Source organism: Antennarius striatus, chromosome 1 (assembly GCF_040054535.1).
Source record: "Antennarius striatus isolate MH-2024 chromosome 1, ASM4005453v1, whole genome shotgun sequence".
Lineage (NCBI taxonomy): Eukaryota > Metazoa > Chordata > Actinopteri > Lophiiformes > Antennariidae > Antennarius > Antennarius striatus.
Genome location: NC_090776.1, coordinates 9070195 through 9077148, shown reverse-complemented (window position 1 = coordinate 9077148; position 6954 = coordinate 9070195).

Below are 6954 nucleotides of genomic sequence, written 5' to 3'. Positions count from 1 at the left end.
CATGCTGGTAATGCATGCAGTAATGAGAACTATTCAGTGCATCACTAAGTTGCACAGACTCAGTCATTTTGTGTCCATGGTAATGTTTAAAGACACATTTTGTCCTCCAAATGGTATCTTAGACCATGGAAAACTTTATAATGCATACTGCATTGTGATGTTAACATAAATCACTCATACTATCTCCCTCAGAAGTGATTGTTTAAACAGAGATTCTAATGGATTCTGATTTTATTTTATTTTTACAAATCTAGTTTATAGAAAGAATATATTGTGTTCCTAGCTTACTTTGTAAGTGTTAGATATGTTTTGCATCAAAAATATGGAGCCACTGAACATCCTAAAATATTTATTTCCGAAAGGTTTGAAGGTGGAGTTAAATAAATAAATATTTCAACATTTTCACACTCATGTCTGCAGGGAAACTATGAATCTGGAGCCAGCAGCTGCTTAGCAGCTGGTCTGGCCTTCTCCAGAAGTCATAAAACACACCTAACAAAACCCTAAAGTTAATTACCAACCATATATTATATGTTGATAGTTTATTCAATGCAAACCCAAGTTCCTCTCAACCTCATTTGACAGCAACACTACAGGAAGTTAACTTGCCAAAGAATAATCCTGCACAAATCTCCCTGTTAAAATGAAACTAGCAACTTGCAGCCTATAGATGGGTTGTGGTGTCAGAGCCAGGCTGCATGTTTCCTTTATTTTTGTGCTTTATTAAACTAACCAGGAGCAGCTCTATATTCACCAAACAGACATAAGAGCAATACTTTTATCTTGTGGAACTAACAGTAAGAATGCAAATGAGCATATAGAGCGATGTATCATTCATTTAAGTTAACTGGAGACACATAGGATGACTTATTTTAATTTCATGCTGCCGCTCATGTTTTGGAGAATGGTTAAATTATTTTGGTTCTATACCTCTCATGTGATATATCAATATTTATTTAAGGAAATAATCCTGCAAGATTGAATGGTGTTTCAGTATTGTAAAATAGGGGGAATTCATTCAAATGGAGACAACGGGATTGTTAGAGGATGCTGGAGATGAACTGTGGACCTACATTAAACAAAGAGCCATGTCTACCCAGAGCACACTAAACTATGGTGTGTTTGGTCCGACCAGATCTAAAAGAGTCTAAAAACAGTTTAGGAAGTGATTGAAATATTAACTAAGCTCCAAATGCAACCATCTGACAGGACATTGAGCTTCTGGCAGGAGATTCAGATGGAAATACACTCAAACCTCGGTTTTCGAACGCTTCTTTTCTCGGCCAAATCAGTTTTCGACCAGAAAATCTGAGAATTTTACATCTCTGAACTCGACCAAAATTCGACTCTCGACCAAACAGAAAGAAGCCAAGCGTACCTGAACGCGACTCACTCGGGAGCCGAGCGAACTCGAATGCCCAGGATGCTTCCTTCATAGCGCATTTGTGTTCAAAGTTCGATAGGATATCTTTTATTAAAATAAAACACAGTGTCTATTTCTACTCCTTTTTATTTATGGTAAACAGTAAACAGTTCAGTTTATGGTGTAAAATAGTGGAAAAAACACTTTAAAAAGTTGTTTTTTAGACTTGGAACGGATTAAAATTATTTACATTAATTATAACGGGAAAAATTGTTTCGGATTTCAAACAACTCTTTTCGAACAGCCTTCTTTCTGGAACGGATTATGTTCGAAAACCGAGGGTTGACTGTAGATGTTCACACAATTTAAAGAAGTCTACCAGCTGGCCAACAGGTGGCACTATTTTTAACTGCAATGCCCAGTGTGTCGTAGTGCTGACTCCTCTGTATATAATAGTGCCATAAAAGTGCCAAATGACTCTGTAGAAGTGTTCTGTAATGTCCTGCAGAGAACTTTGTCTCACCACGCTGGAGACTGACCTTCAGCTGTATGTAGCCTTTCTGTGATATCTCTCCGCTTACCTTCACCATATCATAGAAACGTTTTCCCAGAACATATTGCCTATATGATATTTGTATATGGGTCTAGATATCAGTACTCTTTAGGGTGTAATAACTGTTAAAATGTAGGACTTTTCTACTAGTGAAGGTATCGTCTAATTTAGATTAATCTCTCTTTCCATCAGTGGCAAAGCTGATAACTGTTTGTTGCTTTGGTCCAAATGAAAAAAAAAACCTACTGTGCTTGAAATCAGTGGCACCAGTGTTAAGCTATAGACTGATAGTGTCCAGTAGATCATGTTGACTGTAGAGAATCAGTCAGAGTTAACTGATACCAGTCCTGAACCTGTGCCAGGACAGTAAGCTCTACCCTGAGACTTCCCTATGGAAGCCTATGTTGTGCCATATCAACCTGTGCACTGTAACGTCTGACACTCACGAAGAAGAAGCCAACATATTCTAGGCCTGTCTCATGCTCTGTCATGTGTGGCAGCGCTTGCTTGACCATGTTTTCACCTGCGGCAACAGGACTGTTCTGCCTTGTGATGAGAAAATACCTTTTGGAGCATAGATTTAACATCCTGTTTTTCTCGTTACTCTCTTTTGATGACCTTGCCTTGTGATGACTGCAGGTTGGTTTTTATAGCAGATCATTAGTAATGGCAGAATGGACATATGAAGAGTTTACTGACCAAATGCAAGATTTTAAGGGCAAAAAAAAAAGCTGTGACATTTCAACATCAATGGACAGTTATCCCATATTTTCTTTTCTATTGATCATTTCTTATAGATAGGTACTTTTGTAAAAGATGGATGCTATTTTGGAAGCAAACTCTTCATATGTAGATAGCCAATCCTTTGGTTTGAGGCTTTAGACAGCATGTTGACTTTAAGATAAAACCTGGTGCTGACCATGTTAGTGACGGATTTAGAGTGATGTCTTTGTTCACGTTGTGAGTGGTATTCAATGTGGGAATTTCATGGCTCTTGACTGCAAGGGGATCTTTGTGAAAAAAAAAGCACTGAAATAGGAGAATATAACCTATATTTTCAAAGCATCTCTAAGGATTTTTAGATATGCTCTATCGCTTCTTTCTTTTATTTTCTTCTTTCTTTAAATTATATGAACTTATATTTAAAAGCTTTATGTTCTGTATATTTCTTGGAAAAGATTACATGATTGTATGATTAATGTAAATACATTAAATATACTATTTTTGTTTTTAAATATGGTCTTTTCTCTTTGACTTTTATTGACAAACCACTGATGCATCAGTTTCTCTGTTGGTTATGACAGAATCATATCCACCAATACCCACACCATCAAACATCCTGAAACATTTTTAACCATATAATGTTTGCACCAGATGATTGAGTCTGCAGCCATGCTAGCTACTCTTTGGGGTGCGTCTGTATGACAGGGGTTCTTTGTGCTAAATGCTAACATCAGGTAATATCCTGAATGGACACCGCCTCTCACCCAGTACCAGCCAGTATTGTTTCAGCCTTCCCACAGGACAGGAGGGTTTTATTTATAGTTAAAAGGATATTTAATTTTATTCTATAAATTTAATGTATTTGAAGGAGGGTACCTTTCTTCAGTTTTATAATATGTATTTTGTACTTTTTTTTTTTACAGCAAAGAACAAAATGCATTTTAATAAATTCAGCATTTACTGTCCTCATATCTTTGCTTGCAACTCTTGAATCGCTAAAAACTTTTATCACAAAAGAAAAATATGACAACGGAGCCTTGTGCTTTTGTGTTTTTATACACCACATTAATTGTTCATGTAGCCCTCATATTGTGGGATCCATCCATCCGTTTTCTTTTAGATGAGACAATAGCAAACGTCTCATCTACAGCCGCTTATCCCTCTTGCAGGACACGTGTCTGCTGGAGCCTATCGCAGATGGCTACTGGTGAAAGGAAGGATACACCCTGGACAAGACGCCAGCTCATCTTAAGACCACACAAAACGCACACACACACACAGACACACACACCTAAAGACAATTTGGTGTGGTAAATTCCCCTAAGCTGCATATTTTTAGAAGTGGGAAAAGGCCAGAGAACCCAGAGAGAACCCATGCAGACACAAGGAGAACATACACAATGAGCACAGAAAGGAATCAAACCCAGAACCTTCTATGTAGGGGATGTAATGTGGGATCATTGATTTAGAAGATTCATACCATCAGTTTTGATGTGGAGAATGCAGAATACTTCATTTTGTTTACTTTGATATTTTTAATACACAATGTCGTTTGACAAGTGGAGTCGTTCTTGTGGTGAAGGCTGCATTCAGTCTGTCAATGATTTGCCAGATGAGATAAAAGGTCACATATTCTTATTTCATTAAAACGCACTGACAGAAGTTAAATCCTGGCATCAATTTAATCGAAATGCACTTGTACTTTACCATGATCTAATTTCTTGTCTTCAAGCCCTCCGGTTATCCCCAGGCCTCTCTGCCTCACTGCAGCAGCCAGCAGAGATAATAGCCGGGGTTATGGATTGACCAGTGGATCACCTTGTACCGCTGCTTTCAGAGACCAATGTATGTGTTCGGAGTCAGGCAGCAATGTTGCTTTTGTGAGATCCGGGGCGGAGGGCTCGCCTATTTCTCGAGTGCACACAGGGTATTGCCAGGGCTGCGGTGCAGTGAAATGGAAAGCATGCCATTCCCTGTTCCACTTGATGGCAAGTGACTGTGAGAGGTTGTGTCATGTTCCTTGGCTATTGACTCTATGACTTGGGCCTTCACGACAAGCCTGAACCCGTGCCGGCTCTCGGCGTGCTGACAGAGAAATCTGTCTTCCACTTGTCTTCACATTGACCCAAGGAGTCTGCTGGACTGACGTGCCCACATCCCCAAAGTCTCACCTCCTGCACCACAAATAACCTTTAGACAACCTCGCCTGTCTTTCACGCTCTGTTAGCCGTGGGTCTGGCTGCTATCGAAACATTTCACTGAACCTGTGGTTTTTTTTTACTGATACAGCCATGGATTACCTGTCTGTGGCAGACAACCTATTCAGCTTCCGCTACATGGATGACATGGCAGGGAATTCAGCCTTATGTACAGCATATTATTCACTGTCACTGTGGGTTGAAAAGTCAAGGCACAGAGTAAGCACAAGCCATTAGCCGGTACTGAAATGACAGCATAAAGAGCTGACCTTCGTGGCTGCTGCTACCACCAGGTTCATCCAGAAGAGAAAATCACCATATAACCTTAATTTGTCAGAAAAAAATTGGAATATCTGGACTCGCCTTACTTCAGCTAAATGATGATATACATCTTTACATTGTTTGCAAAGGGATTCTTCTGCATATTTGACTAATGCCTTGTCCTGTGATGTCACTCTGACAGCTGACCTGATTTATGACAAGGTTCTCTGCATTGTTAGAAAAAAACAATCTTTGACTCAGTGACAACGGCCCAATTATCCCTTTCATGCAAAAAAGATCCTCATACAAAAGAGGCAGTGAATTGCAAATCCAGTTGCTGGCTGTCCTTGCTCTCTAATCTAATAATGTGATCCATCATTTCAGCGGCGACGGCTCCACACCCCAGCCATGGTAAGGAATCCCACTGAGGATTAGGTGTTTGCATATCCTCGTAGGCAGTCCTGAGAGGTTATTTTGGGAGGAAAAAAATCACAAAATATGTTTATCATGAATGGCAAATGCATTTCTTGATGACACATTCTGAGACTAAACTTATTGGTTGCTAGCAATCTTCCAAACTGATATCCATACGCTGCACAGATGCCCAGAGTAAAACGTAAAGCCCATCTTCAGGAAGAACCTGCAAAACTCTGTTTCTTGTTCAGTAGTGGCACTGTTGGTTGAGGGATAGTCCTGTTGCAGAATCATCCATTACCCTGATGAGCCTGCAGCCCCTGAGGTACGACAGCGCAGCCACACGATGAGCGAGACAGGCGACTGCCACTACTTCCACCGCTAAAGCATTCATCACACTAATTACCCATGGTGCCAAGCAGCTCCTGCAGCCCAGCGAAGCTCTGCTTGCTCATTTGGGGCTGGGGTGAGCTAGAGAAACCTCAGATGAGTCTAAACAGGAGGTTGTCTTCTTTTTCAGGTTCTTCCACATAATTAACTCAGCACTCGGGCAACTTGACAAATTGGAATGATGAATTTGGCTTCAGAATAGATACAAATATATTATCAATCAAAATAGCGGACAGTGTTCTCAGTCTAAGGAAATGTGCTGTGTTGAAGGACAAAGAAAGTGTCTTTGCTTTGAATGAAATTTGGTCTGGTAGAAGAAACCTATGAGAGACATCTATGGTATGTTTCAGTTTGCAGAAGTAGAAGGTAATTAAAACCAGTATTCTAATATATTTCACTGATAACACATAATGCTTGTTTTTCAAACCAGAAATTATATTATGTTGGAAAATTATTCCCAATGCAGACAAATGCAAGACTGCAGTCTTCCTGAATTATAGAAGCAGCAGAAATTTTGGTTTGGAAGCACACGACAGCAAAAGTGTAAAACTGGTGCATTAGAATTTAATAGCACACATTCATTTTTACATAACTGGAAATGTGTGTCTGTAAAGGACATCTGTCGTTTACTCACGGTATACTTGACGGAAGTGACCAGCGAGCAGCAGTCTATGATCACTTCTGTACAACAAAAAACAGACTTTCCTCCTCACTCCTTCCCCGACTTTATAATGTCCCTTATTTTATTTGTCCACCACAAAGAACAAATGTTAAAATGAAACATGAGGAAAAATAGTCAATTTTTTTAATCGTTTGAAATTCATTACAAAAGTCTAACATATTTCATTGTGAGATTGTTTCAATTCAAATTGAAGTTGTATGTATGTTTTAACATTTACTCTGCTATGTGGGTTAATCTTGTGCCAGATAATGAGTTCTTGTCTGAACGAGGTCAGAGGTTAAGTAGGGCTCTGTACAAGTCCTAATGAGGATCCCTACACATTGCCAGGATGTTTCTGTTTAAAACCGTTAGTGGTGCTTTGTCAGAGTGC